This window comes from Acartia tonsa, chromosome 14, assembly GCF_053477335.1.
Source record: "Acartia tonsa isolate MP-2025a chromosome 14, ASM5347733v1, whole genome shotgun sequence".
Lineage (NCBI taxonomy): Eukaryota > Metazoa > Arthropoda > Copepoda > Calanoida > Acartiidae > Acartia > Acartia tonsa.
The window spans coordinates 32151804-32165236 of NC_137273.1; the positions used below are offsets into that span (position 1 = coordinate 32151804).

At 31.5% G+C, this 13433-nt stretch overlaps 1 protein-coding gene across 2 annotated transcripts in view; it reads left to right on the forward strand.

The window, feature by feature from the left end:
• Nucleotides 1-1947: 1947 nt before the first annotated feature.
• LOC145306563 (uncharacterized) overlaps nucleotides 1948-13433 on the forward strand; it is a 33679-nt gene continuing 22193 nt past the window's right edge. For both annotated transcript variants that reach the window (XM_080148751.1, XM_080148752.1), the window contains exon 1: nucleotides 1948-2069. The gene's annotated coding sequence lies outside the window, so the exon portion shown is untranslated. The remainder of the gene's footprint in view (nucleotides 2070-13433) is intronic.

The window sequence follows — 13433 nt, forward strand, 5'->3', positions numbered from 1 at the left end:
TTGGCAATGCGTGGTCGTAGTCGTAGCGTGGTTAACCACGCTAAAAGTGACCACAGTCCGTTAGTGTGGCTAAAGCGTTGCTAAAGCCACAGCCATGACTACGGCCACGGCTACAGCCACGCCAACGGCTACACATTTAAAGATCCAGCTGAGGTTTCAGCTACATTCAGCTTCTGGTTGCTCCTGGAGTCCACCAATACTAAAGTTCAAGCTCCATTCAGGGCTTCTGGCGGCTCCCGGAGCCTAGCAATACTAGGAATAAAAGAAATATTTGTATACATAAATAATGCTTGTGTTTTAATGTTTTTTCTCTAAAACTGCGTTCTTAGGAACCACAATTTTACTCACACTCTAAATATATTACTCCCTTGAGAAACTTTTCTACATTTACCTCCGAGAGCAATAGAGAGAGAGAGAGAGAGAGAGAGAGAGAGAGGTGGCAAAATTGGGCATCTATCCATCTAACTACTAGGCCTAGGACATATTAACTCACTTCCTTTTGGTAACCCTCCCCCACACCCACCAACCCCTCTGTTACTTTACCTTATGTTATTGTATATTAATCCTCTTAATACTCTCAATACCACACCCCAATTTGTAGGACCTACCCCCACCCCCCAAATCCCCCTTTAAAGCTAATAAGTACCCTTATTTTCCAGAGACATATGTGTGTGTGTGTGAAGGTGAGTGTGTGTGTATGTGTGTATGTGTGTGTGTGTGTGTGTGTTGTATGGGTTTATGAATGGCAAGATGGTTGAATGTATGAACGGAGCTAACTCCGAGAGTAGAGTTCTATATCATCATTGTGCCATAGTTCCAAAATATTTATAATCAAAGTAATAACAGTACTGTTTAAGTATCCTTTGGGATGAAAATTAATGTGATAAATGTTTCTTTGAATCAGCAATCATTTAATCAGAGAGGCTTTTCTACAGGTTTCATACAACAAACTACTCCCTTCCTCCCTCAACCATTCATCTCTCTCACTTTCTATCATTCAATCTCCCTCCCTCCATCTTTCTCTCTCTCTCTTTCTCTCTCTCTCTCTCTCTCTCTCTCTCTCTCTCTCTCTCTCTCTCTCTCTCTCTCTTTCTCTCTCTCTCTCTCTCTCTCTCTCTCTCTCTCTCTCTCTCTCTCTTTTTTATGTGGCTATATGACTCTTTATAGAGCTTTGAGTATGAAAGATGTCCTACTCTAGATCCCTCTCTCTCTCTCCCTCTCTCTTTCTCACATAACCATATCTCTCTCTCTGTGTATGTGTGTGTGTGTGTGAGTGTGTGTGTGTGTGTGTGTGTAAGGTCCGAGCTACCACTGACTCAAATAATTCCGAGCTTTACAGTTTCAATGGGACTGTCATAACAAATGGTCTTAACCTAGAAAAAATAAAGGGTCTTAAAAATGATCAATCAATTTGGAAATTCTCTGTAAATATTGTGAATTTCTTATTTTAATAACAAACTAAACAGCATGGTAAAAAAGTTAAATTGTTTTTGTTCCACCAGGAATTAGAAAATTGTAAATGATCATTAATAAGCATCAAATACAATTTAATTTTATAAGAAATAAGCTTGAAAAAAAGAAAATTAAGGCATTGTATGCCATAAATTTTTTTTTTAAGATCATGTTTTAAAGTTAGATCTGTCCTTTTTCTACAAAATAAAGCATCTTAAAATGATTTTTGGTAATAAAATTAGAGTTTATAAACAAATCAATTTTTAATAAAAACCAAAAAGATTTGCATTTTTTAAAATTTGAAATTTTGACATTTTGGTTAATTGAATTTAGAGGAGGTATTGCTTAATTCGTGGAACATTGTCTGTAATCCAATGCTATGCAAGATTTTTCAGTATGTCTGAGAACCAGTTTTAATTCACCGGATATAAATCGGTTTCAAATTCCTGCTGGAATAGTTGATTAACTCCTAATTAATTGATGTTCTAAATATTTCAGAAAAAGAAGAAAAAAGATATAATGTGTTATGCTTGTCGCAACATGAGAAACTCCTCAACGTGATAAAGACAGACAAACAGACCATTTCAACATACATTCTCAAACAAATTTGCTTTCAGGTTGGTCAAACTCAGGGGTATTAAGGGATAAGACAATGGACAATAAATTATGATGATAAACAAAATTACCCTTCTGCAAATTCAAAGTATCTGTTGAAAAGTTGCACACTACAAGTTTTGAATGTACCAATCAAAATTCATTACCTACAGTTTCAATTTACAGATGGGGTAATTTTGATAATCTTCATAGGTCGTGTTCATCAATTTATCGTCTATTGTCTTATCCCTTAAGATCCCTGATGAAGTTGTAACTCATGAATCCAATGTAATTCAGTTTTAAGCAAACTAAACCAAACTTGATAAATTCAAAATCATTTATTAGATTTTAAAGATTTCAAACACAGTACAATCACCAGGGTGGGAGGGGACATTGGACTGTTATTCAGATTAGTACCCAAAGTTTTGCAAACCCGCTTTTACATTGCTTGACTTAAAAAATTTGGGTACTTTTTTGTATAACTAGCATTTTACAAAAAAAAACTCATAATTATAGTCTACTAGAGGGGTATTTTTGTTTATAATCATAGTTTTAATTAATAACTATTCTAGTTATAAATAAAATATTCATTTTTGTATTCATTATATTTAAAACTATGTTTTGAAAAATGCAATTCATAAACAGTTTGAAATCAGATAATTTTATAAACCCCTATATGAATAATATATCATATAGGGGTTTAACTTTTGTAGAATGGATAATTTATCATAGTTGGAGGCATAATTGTTTTCCTAAGGATGATTTCTTTCTTTTTTTGAATAACTTATTTGCAAAAATGGTTTTATTATTACTTGGATCTTACACCAGATTCATATTCTCTATTGTAGCGGGCTAACATAACCATCTCCCGCATCCCCCCTGTACACTGTCTTCTCCAATCCAACTGGATGAACAAACTGACCAATAAATGACCTAAATTTACGATAATTTTACCCTTGTCATAATATGAACGTATATCTTACATCCAATTTTGCAAATGAATCAAAAAGAAACTATTATAATTTTAACTACAAATTTTTCCTTATAACTATTTACTAGTTACGTCCCTAGAAGCCTCTATAGGCACTTGATCTGGCAAGAGGGTGGGAGTTGATTCCCCCAACATTTCAAAGTTTTTAAAAGAAAAAGTAAACAAACAAATTTTTTGGCGGTGTCATTTTCCCTTGGGGAAGGGTTATATACCCCTCCCCCAAATAGTTAAAAACCTTCCCTGGACCTGTAAAAAGATTTACTGTAAAGGAGAACAATATCGATTCAGCGGTCAGAAAGATCAATCCCTACAAACAAGAAAAGCTTAAAACTTTAGATTTATAAGTTATGGAAAGTTAAAGAGTGCCTACACTCATATAAAATTTCTATTTCAAACATTTTTAACCAAATTATTTGTTTGAATTGCCACAAATTATTTGTTTGAATTGCCACAAATTAATTAAAATTGTTTGCCGCCAATTACAAGTTTTAGCCGCCGGATTGTAAATTAATTTCAGGACAAACATGGACACAAGGATAAGACAATGTGGGACAAATTAATCAATATTGATGAAATTCTGCCTTAACCAGCTTAAAACTATTGGAGTAGAAAAGTATTAAAGATTACTTTAAGCCCAATTGGCATTTCCCTCCCTGAAGATATTATGTATGTTTTATTGAAATGTTAAAAACGCAGATATCTATAAAATTAAGGAGTGTTTAAGTCTGTTTGTCTGCCATTACCTATAAGCTTTTTTTTTATTTTTTTAAAAATAAAATGAAATGTCTAATTGTTTTTTATCGCATCGTATTATAGACAGCTTTCCGGGGATATAAAAATGAAAATTATAAACACAGTTTTGTGAGCCCCGAGGAGCTGATGGCCCGAGCTAACGAAATAGACTTTAATTTTAGCAAATTTATTTTTATATTCGTGGAAAATTATCTGTAATACGCTACAATGCGTGAATTTTTAGTATGGGTGAGAACCAGTTCAAATCCAGCGGATATTAATCGGTTATATCTAGAAATATATTTATCAGATTTTTAACACAATATTTTAGCTTTAATAGTAGAGCGAGTATTTATTGATACAATAATTTCGTGTTTGACTTTCAAATGTGGCCATAATTGACATATTATGGCGTCGAAATTATGTTCCTTCTAAGGCAAAGCACTGGAGGCTAGTAATGACATCATAGACACTGAGTTTTAATTTACATAATTTTGACACACACAACATATGGATGTTGTCATCTTTGTGTGTTGTAATGAAATTATCCAGGGTTTAGGGGAGAGAACAACAGACAGAAAATCATTCTTCTTTTGTGAAATTTCAGTTTTGTATTCTTTTTTGTGCTGACATTTCAAGCTTATAAACTTTCTCTCATTCGTTGGATTAACAACTAAGGGATGAAGGTTTATTTAAGATTGGCATATTCAAAGTAACTGTGTCTAAACTGTTCGAACAATACAATGTGTAATTTTGTATATCGTTATTGGGAATGCACATGAATTTATAGTCCATTGTCCTTTATCCCTGGTTTAACCCAAATATGTGAGATGATGACAGATAAAATAATGAAAATAACCAGGGTTCTAAAGGGATAGGATAATGCCCGAGAAATTGATGTACACCCCCAATGATGATTCACAGATTTACCACGTCTGTAGATTACAATCAGTGGTTGATACGTTTGGACACTCAAATATAAAAAAAAAATTCAATAAAAGTCCCCAAAGTTGTCAAGCTGACGAATAAGAAAACATAAATATTAAACTTTGGGTACTAGTGTAATAAACAGCCAAATATCCTCCCCTTCCTAAAAAATAACATTCCACAATCCTAATAACACAAAAATATAGGGACATGCTAATGGAAAAGAAATTAATCCACATCAATATCGTTTTATTTATTTAAAATAAGATTTTTTTATGGAAGGTTGAATTCAACTTTAAGCAAATGTTGTTACTGCTAGAGACCCAAATCTATCAGACTACTTAACCCAAAATAGTACAGAGAAGTTAAGAGAATTTACAATAATTTGTTGTACATCCCTCAATAATGATAAACAAAATTAACCTATCTGAAGCTTAAGATTATTGTTTGTACAACAAAATCAAGATTTTATAAAAAGTCCCCAAAGTTTTACATCCATCCCATGAGCCCTGGTATATAATACAAAATATGAGAAATGACAAGTTAATATGCTATGTCAAGTATAGTAGAATAGATAGATAAACAAAGAAAAATCAAAAAAGGTTTTTCCTTTTTTTATTTATCTATCTTTTACTTGTTATAATTTCTATGAAATTTTTTAGTTTTTAATTTTAAAAGAATTAAAAGCTTAACTATCATTACATAATTACGTGGATGTTGAGACAGATTTTCATGTACTCTAATAAAGTGATACTTCAGCTGGCTAGAATAATAGTACCATTCATCCAGCCTTCTCCCGATCCCCTCTCCTATCACTGGAGGAACAAAATGACCAATGAATGAGGTCCATATTAACATTCAAAATGTTTATCTAGAAAAACCATTTATACATTTTTACCAAAATTAGATAAATTGATGTATAGATAAGCATAAACTGTTTTTGAATGACAAGCTATTAATACATGTGCCTCTCATGTGGGAAATATTAATAAAGCCCTTAAAAAGTTAGAAAAACAAGGATGGCATCATCCACAATAGCGAAATAATAAATATGTAGGACTAACAAAATTGAAATTTATAGAGTGATACCGATTTAAATAAAGTCGAATAAACAGACTTTCAAGATGACCCTTTATTTTTAGTTTAATTCTAATGCAAGATGTCTTTTAGGTCCTTGGAAGGTTTTAAACTATTGTTTTGGGGGAGGGTACCACCACCCTTCAAAGAGATATCGCTCTAAACTAAAACTTAAAACTAAAATTTATATGGGGTAGTCCTCGCCCCCTAACCAAAAGTGTCCCTAGAGGCCTCTAGGGACGTACCCGCTAGTAATATATACATAGATAGATACAAACATGGGTAGATAGATAATTAGTTATGAGCGCGTCGTATTACATCATTCCATTCGTTCGCGGATTTTTTCTTTCACCGCACCGCACACTAAACTTGAACACACAAATGATTGGTAGTGTGGGGGGGGGGAGGAGCCCTTTTTTGCGCCGGGGGGGAGCCTGATATAGTAGGCTGGTACATAAATGTTAAACATTTAGATTTACTTGTCAAAATTTATATCATAATATCTTGTTTTAATGTTGCTTCATGATATTTTTTAGGCAAAATAAATTAGAAATTATGTCTTATAATAGTGTAATTTTATTTTAAAAAGGTTGAAAAAAAAATTCTTAGTTTGAAATATTAATATAGTCGTGTTGTCGATAACATGCTAAAAGTCAACATTAACCATTAAATTTGCATGTAGATAGAAGGGGTGTAAGGATGACCTTTTCATCAAGACCAAACTAATCATTACTTCGAAGTAGCTTAAAGTGCCTATAAAAAATGACATTATACAATACAAATGACCAATGATAGGCCTTTATAAATTGTAATTAACCAAGCGTAAAATGTAAAATGGTCTATCATTGGTCATTTGTTTGAATGACGTCATTTCTTAAAGGCACAATAAGCTGCTTCAATTCTTTTTACCTTCTTAAAAAATAAAAGATCTTGTAATAATCATGTATTAATATAGTTTTTGAAAACATTTGAAAGATTTCAAGTTAAACATGGTGGCTAAAACTGACCCAGCCTACTGACGTCATGGTACAGGGATGATGTCATGAGCTTACTCATCGTTCTATATATTATTCTCCCTTCAACACACACACACGACACACACACACACTCATACGCCCTCTCAACCCTTTAAAGGGACCCTTAATGATTTCAGCTTATTTCCTTAAAAGAATAATTCATTCGGAATATTTATTTATCGCATCGTATTACAGACAGCTTTCCGTGGATATTAAATTAAAAAGATTAAAACAAGTTTGGTTAGCCCCGAGAAGTCGAATCCTGGGCCAATTTCATGATTTATCCGCGGAGAAATTTTCTGTAATGACTGATAACCGGTTCTAATCCAGCGGATTCGAAGCCATATACTGGAATAGCCGTTACAGAGATATTTTATGTTTGACCGAAAACTATTAATGCAAAGAGTCAGAGATGCCTTTGAGCTCCCTACTCCTTTCCATTTTGATTGAAACTTGATGCCTAAAGGTAAAAGGGGGGCTATTCTCGAGATATTAATACACATATATTGTGTACTTGACTGTAATAAAGATTTAATAAAATATCTTATGATTCCTAATTTTCTAACATATTCCTTATGCTATTTTGGGTGACTCACTTACTTTTTGAATAAACTAGTGGCTGCATCTCTAGAATATAGGGTCTCTGTTTTCAAAGAGATGAGGCAGAATAATAGCTTAAAACTATCCCAAAGCTTAAATCTAAAAATAAATAGCCTAAAAGGGAGAATTCAATCAGTTCTGGTATCTAACTTTACAAAATCTTAAAGCTTCAGACAAAAAGACCTTACTACTTTATATAAAAGGACTAGCGGCTTCGCCCCTAGCCTTTTTTAGTTTTTGGGGGGGTTGGGGGTGTCCCACCCCCCAAGAAAATAGCTTAAAACCACCACAGGACCAATAGGTAGATACCCTGAAGAGTAGAATCCGATCGGTTCAGTGGTTACCGAGATCTTAAGGGACAGACAGACAGACGGACAGACAGACATCGTTCTACTTTGTATTATAGATAAACAAAAAACCACTAACAATGTATATTTCAAATAGATTAAAATCTTAAAATATTTGTACATATCCTTTGAGTTTTAGATCCATTAAGAGATTGTGGGTGGTGCATATAGATAACAAATTTTATGTTTCATGGCAATTATTTTTTTAGTGGTTTAGACTTACATTTTCAGACTGTTTTAATAGGTTTGGACTTTCCTGTGCATAATTATTATATACAAATTCATATGACAACATCCATAAGTAGCGAAGCAAAATAAATAGATAGACAAAAGAACAAAGTCAATTATATAGCAGGTGTTCAGTTGTTACAAAAAAAAGGATGTAGAAAAGAAAAAATATGTCTTTTGTAGAATGACCAATTAATGGACCAATTAAATGGTATACTAGCAGCTTTTTTCTATGTGACATATTCACACAAAAAAATCAGAAGTCTATCTAAAACAGCAGTCGAGAAAATAGCATTTTCCCTATAACGTTACGAACGGCTGGACGGACAGACAAAGTGAATTATAAGAATGAGTGTAAATATATGAATCTATGTCCTTAAAGTGTACAACAATTAAATGCATAGTTTTTAAAATTAAGAAAAAAACTAACTTGCAATTAATGGTCGAATTATGGGCTGTTAACCAGTTTTATGAATTTTTAAATTTAATATGCTACGAGTAGAAAAATAGTTATTGAAAATATTGAATTATTTTTCTTAATTAATGCAATAATAGCACTTAAGTCCTCTGCATTCATAAAAAAAATGGAAAGGCAAAAATAGCCTATAACCAGCTTAAAACTTTAGTCTAAAAATAAAATATCCTAAAATAATCCTAGGACCTATGTAAAACGGTTCAGATGTTATTGCAATCTTCAGCTACAGACAATGAACGGTACAATGGTATAATCGGATATTTTTAAAAAGTTTAAAAATGTGTAATAATGGATTTGACGATGAAATAATTTTTAGAATCTAGCCCCATGGGATGGTTCTTGACAAATTGGATTTTAAAGTTGAAAACACAAGGTTCAGCCCAACAAGGCCTGTCTTCACATCTTTATATTTTTATTTCTTATCTTTCTAGCTATCTATCTATCTTAATCTTTTATTTATTAGAATTTATTTAGCTATTTCTATTGTTTATCTAAATATGTTCTTAATTATCTGTCAAAAATTATCTATTTTATTTGTTATTTTTATGTCTGTATCTTTCTAACTATCTATCTATCTTTCTTTATCATAATTCTATAATTTATCTATATAATATTTTTTTATGTTTTACAAAAGCAAAAACTTATTTTGTATTACCCTGCAAAATTTTCAATTTGTTTAATCTCCCTATCATTGCACTTCCTTTTTATAATGGTTCAATTTTGCGCAAAAAAAAGATATATTTAAAAGTTTGTCTGTCTAACTGAAAGATCCTTCTTCAACTTCCTGGATTTAAATTGGGAAAAATAATATGTTGATGCATTTCTACAGCAACAAAATATTCTATTAAATTGCAATATTTAATAAAAATGAAATATTTTATTGTAAATTTCTTTATGATAAAGTAAAGATTTTTTGTTGCAAATTTTGTTTTATTTTAAAGATCTTACTATTTTTGATCATAATGGCAATTTTCTACTTTTTTTTGTTGCGTTTTAGTACCTTAAAATCGACTTAATTTAAAAAAAATAAATTACTTAAAAAATAAGAGGTCTACAAAAAAACCGATTGCATATCTAAATTCTATGGAAAATTTTACATCTACTACTTACTAAAAACACCAACTAGCTATAAAAGTAAAAGTTTAGACACCTTCTTCATGATATATAAAAGTATTATTATATTAAAAGTTAAAACTGAAAAAAATTAACTTATTTTTTTCATTTTACTTTTTACTAGCAAGTCAAAATTCTACTTTAAAACTTATTTCTAAGAATTTAAGTTAATATGCAAATTGAGTGCTGTTTTGCAAGGAAGCAAAAAGTATGCAATTTTCCTTGCGGATCTTTGATGACGTCATTTCAGGGCTTTTACAAATGGTTCTGCCTTGGGGGTTGGGGGGGGTGGGGTTGAACTCAGAGGGTTGTGGAATAGAAAAAGGGTGAACAAAAAGAGAGGTTTAGCAAACTTTGGAAAGATTGTTGAAATCTATTTAGAATATGAAACTGAATAAACACAGAACAACTTTAGAATACTAAACAAGGTTATTGGAAAATTAAAGGAAAGTTTTTAAAATAAAAAGTATTTTCCAGTATGGCTACGAATCAAATTAATATCCGCTGGATTAGAACCGGTTCTGAGACATACTGAAAAATAATGTATAGCATCGTATTACAGAAAATTTTCCACGATAAAATTAATAACAATACGGTCCAAAAAAATGGTTTTAATCTTATAATTCATCATTTTACTATCCGCGGAAATCTGTCTATAATACGATCGTAAACATCTTTGTACCATAGTACAATATCTAGTGAATAAAATGGTTAAGACAGGAAATAAAGAGGAAAGCTATAATGGATACAGAATATACATGGATATTATGACAGGGAAAAAATTATCGTCAATAAGGTTGCTAACACGGGACTCATTTATTGGTCAGATTGATCATCCAGTAGGAGAAGAGAGGATTCGTGGGGGTATCGTTATTTGAGCCCGCTGCAAGTTTCACTTTACTAGAGAACATAAAATTCTGGTGTAGCATCCAAGTAATAATATATCCATTGAAAGTATAAATATTGTCTATTCCTCCCTCGGGACAGTTATATTTAATATATTATGTCCCATGCTCAAGCAAGATAACTACCCTTTCCACCTTTCCCCCCTTTTTCTTCATTTCAGACTGATACTTAAAAAGTAAATGTTTAATCTTTGTTAAACTCTCCCCTCTTCTTAAAAAAAATATATATGAATTGAATTAGTAAGTAAATATAACTTTGGCTTTTAAAATATTTATTTTTATGTATTTTATACCTATACATTTATATTTCATTCAATTAATGATAATACTTTTAAAAATGCATAAAATCCCTTTCTGCAATAAAAAAGTATGCAAATCGAATGATATAACATCTCAGTAGTTCTTATAAAATCTATAAATTATAGTTTAACCTTAGAATTCCTAAGAATCTGTGCACAGCGAGCATTCATGGAATTCATTCTACAATATCTCCATACTATATTATACTATTTCATTCACTTTTTCAATTCAAATTGTCCAATATACTTACACTTCTGAACACTATCTCACACATAAACCAGGGACTCTTAGGATAAATAATCTCATTCTAACTTTTTATTTACTTTATATTCATTGTAATATTTACAGTGACTTTTAGCAGTGATGCGTAAAATAAATGTGATAAAAAACAAGACAAATTTTTTTGGCATCTTTAAAGACATATCTTCACCCTTGCATACAGAAGCTCACACCATCACAAACAATTTTCCATTCATGATATGGTATTAATGCATAAAAAGGTGGAAAGTTTATTCCAGGCGAAGGTCAAAACTGTCGTCCATTCATTCTTTTCATAAATTGACTTCTTTTTACATATATTTAGGTCTTAATTAAAAGTATATCATACATTTTGTAACATTTAATTTTAAGTTCATCTAATTTTTATCACATTGTAGTCTGCTTTCTGCGGTTAATAAAATGAAAAATTGTAAGATTAAAACCAGGCCTAGGCAAACAAAACAGGTATCTATATATAAAAATTATATAATTTTTAATAATTTAAAATTGGTGGAAAATTGTCTGTAATTTGTTGCTATAAATGATTTTTCAATATGGCTCAAAAGCAGTTCTAATCCTGCAGATATTAATCAGTTTCAAAGCCTAACTGGACATAATTTTCTTTCCATTGTAAGTCTATTAATAGAGCAGTAAGTTTGTTGATACATTAGAAAGGGTCATTTCCTCTTAGCACTGACTATCAAACAAATACTGATACACTTAATAAACAAACATACTCACACACACACACTCGTGCCTAATCTGGTAAAGTTAATGTAAAGAGGCTTAGCTAAACAAGAAGCACCACTTGATTGGTTTGTAAGGAATACCAATCATATTGATTTGTTCTCATAAATGCTCAACTTACCACCCTTTACAAACTTAAAAGAAAAACAATGAAGAACATATAAATGCCTCTAATATGCATTTTAATAGTAAGATTACAATTTTAGAATATTGTAAATTATTAAAGGTGGGGTTAAGATATGCTTAGTCACAAAAATAGGTTATTGCATAAATACATTATATGTACTTAATTTATTGAAACATGGTTTTCACATTAGAGCAACTAAATCTAAGTTTATATTTTTTTATAACACTTAGTGCATCTGCTCATTGTCAGTAAGGTGATAGGTTTGAATCCTAGCCTAACAGAGCATCATAATTAAAGAGAATAAAAATAGTTCCTTGCACATCGTCAACAAAGGTTTGGTTCACAGATAAACTAAATTAAGATCTTGTGGTCTATCCTGTTCTTTAAGGCTATTTACTACCATAAGCACTTAAAGTAATCAATCAATTAAAGTGTAAAAGAAATAATTTCTTACAGTTATTTGATACATATTGTTCTGAATATGCTATTTTATTCTAAACATAAGAATATAAAAAGAATAAATCTAAATGCAAACCAGATTATGGTGAATTCATTTCTCAAAGAGAAATTTATACCCTATTTCATTTGAGAATGAATTGGTTTAAATTTGCCCAGGATTTTTACACGCATAACTTTACATATATACAACCACTCACAAATAGCTGCATTAAAGAAATACAAAACATAAATCAACTGTTGTTTTTGTTTAAATTGTTTATAAAAATGTGTATGAATTTTAAATTGTATCAAATATCATAAAAATTTATTTTGAGAAAAAAATCAAGGGATTTTTTTAACATTATTGGGAACTATTGACTGTTACTCAGTTTAAAACAGCTTTTAAAATTCAAAGTATCAAATCCATACAACTAAATTGAAGCAGAAATAATTCATACAATAAATAATTATTGATTGGAATAATGGACTTTTGCTTCCACAAATAAGTATCACTAGTAACTACCAGAGATCTAAGGGATAATACAATTGTCTATAAATTGATGTACAACCCCAAGGATGAGTTAAAAAATTACCACTACTGTAGATTTTGATAAGTTGTTAAAAAGTTTGGACAGTCAACTTAAGCGACCGTGGCTCAACACGTAGCGCATCTGCTCGTCGTCGGGAAGGTGTTAGGTTCGAATCTCGGTCCGACACCGCATCATAACTAAAGACGTTAAAAATGGTTCCCACTGCTACTATGTCAGATGCATGACGTTAATAGTTAGAGTGGGGGGAATGCCTTGGCCCAAAACAGGCGCAACTTGTTACCATGCACAGTTAGGACTTCTCAGACAAAGGTCGTGCATCACAGAGAGTTGGTTGTCTGTAATCTACTGTACCACGGGTATGAGGTGAAGGACCAAGAGTCTGGCCTTGAGTTGACAAGTTGACTGTTCAGTCCAGGTGCAACTCACCCATACGACTTTAGCATAATGAAACAAGCAATCAAAATTCAATAAAAGTCCCCAAACTTATTAAGCCAAAGAATAAGATAATGTTAAAATAAAACTTTAAGGACTCGTGTAAAAAACAGCACTTTCATT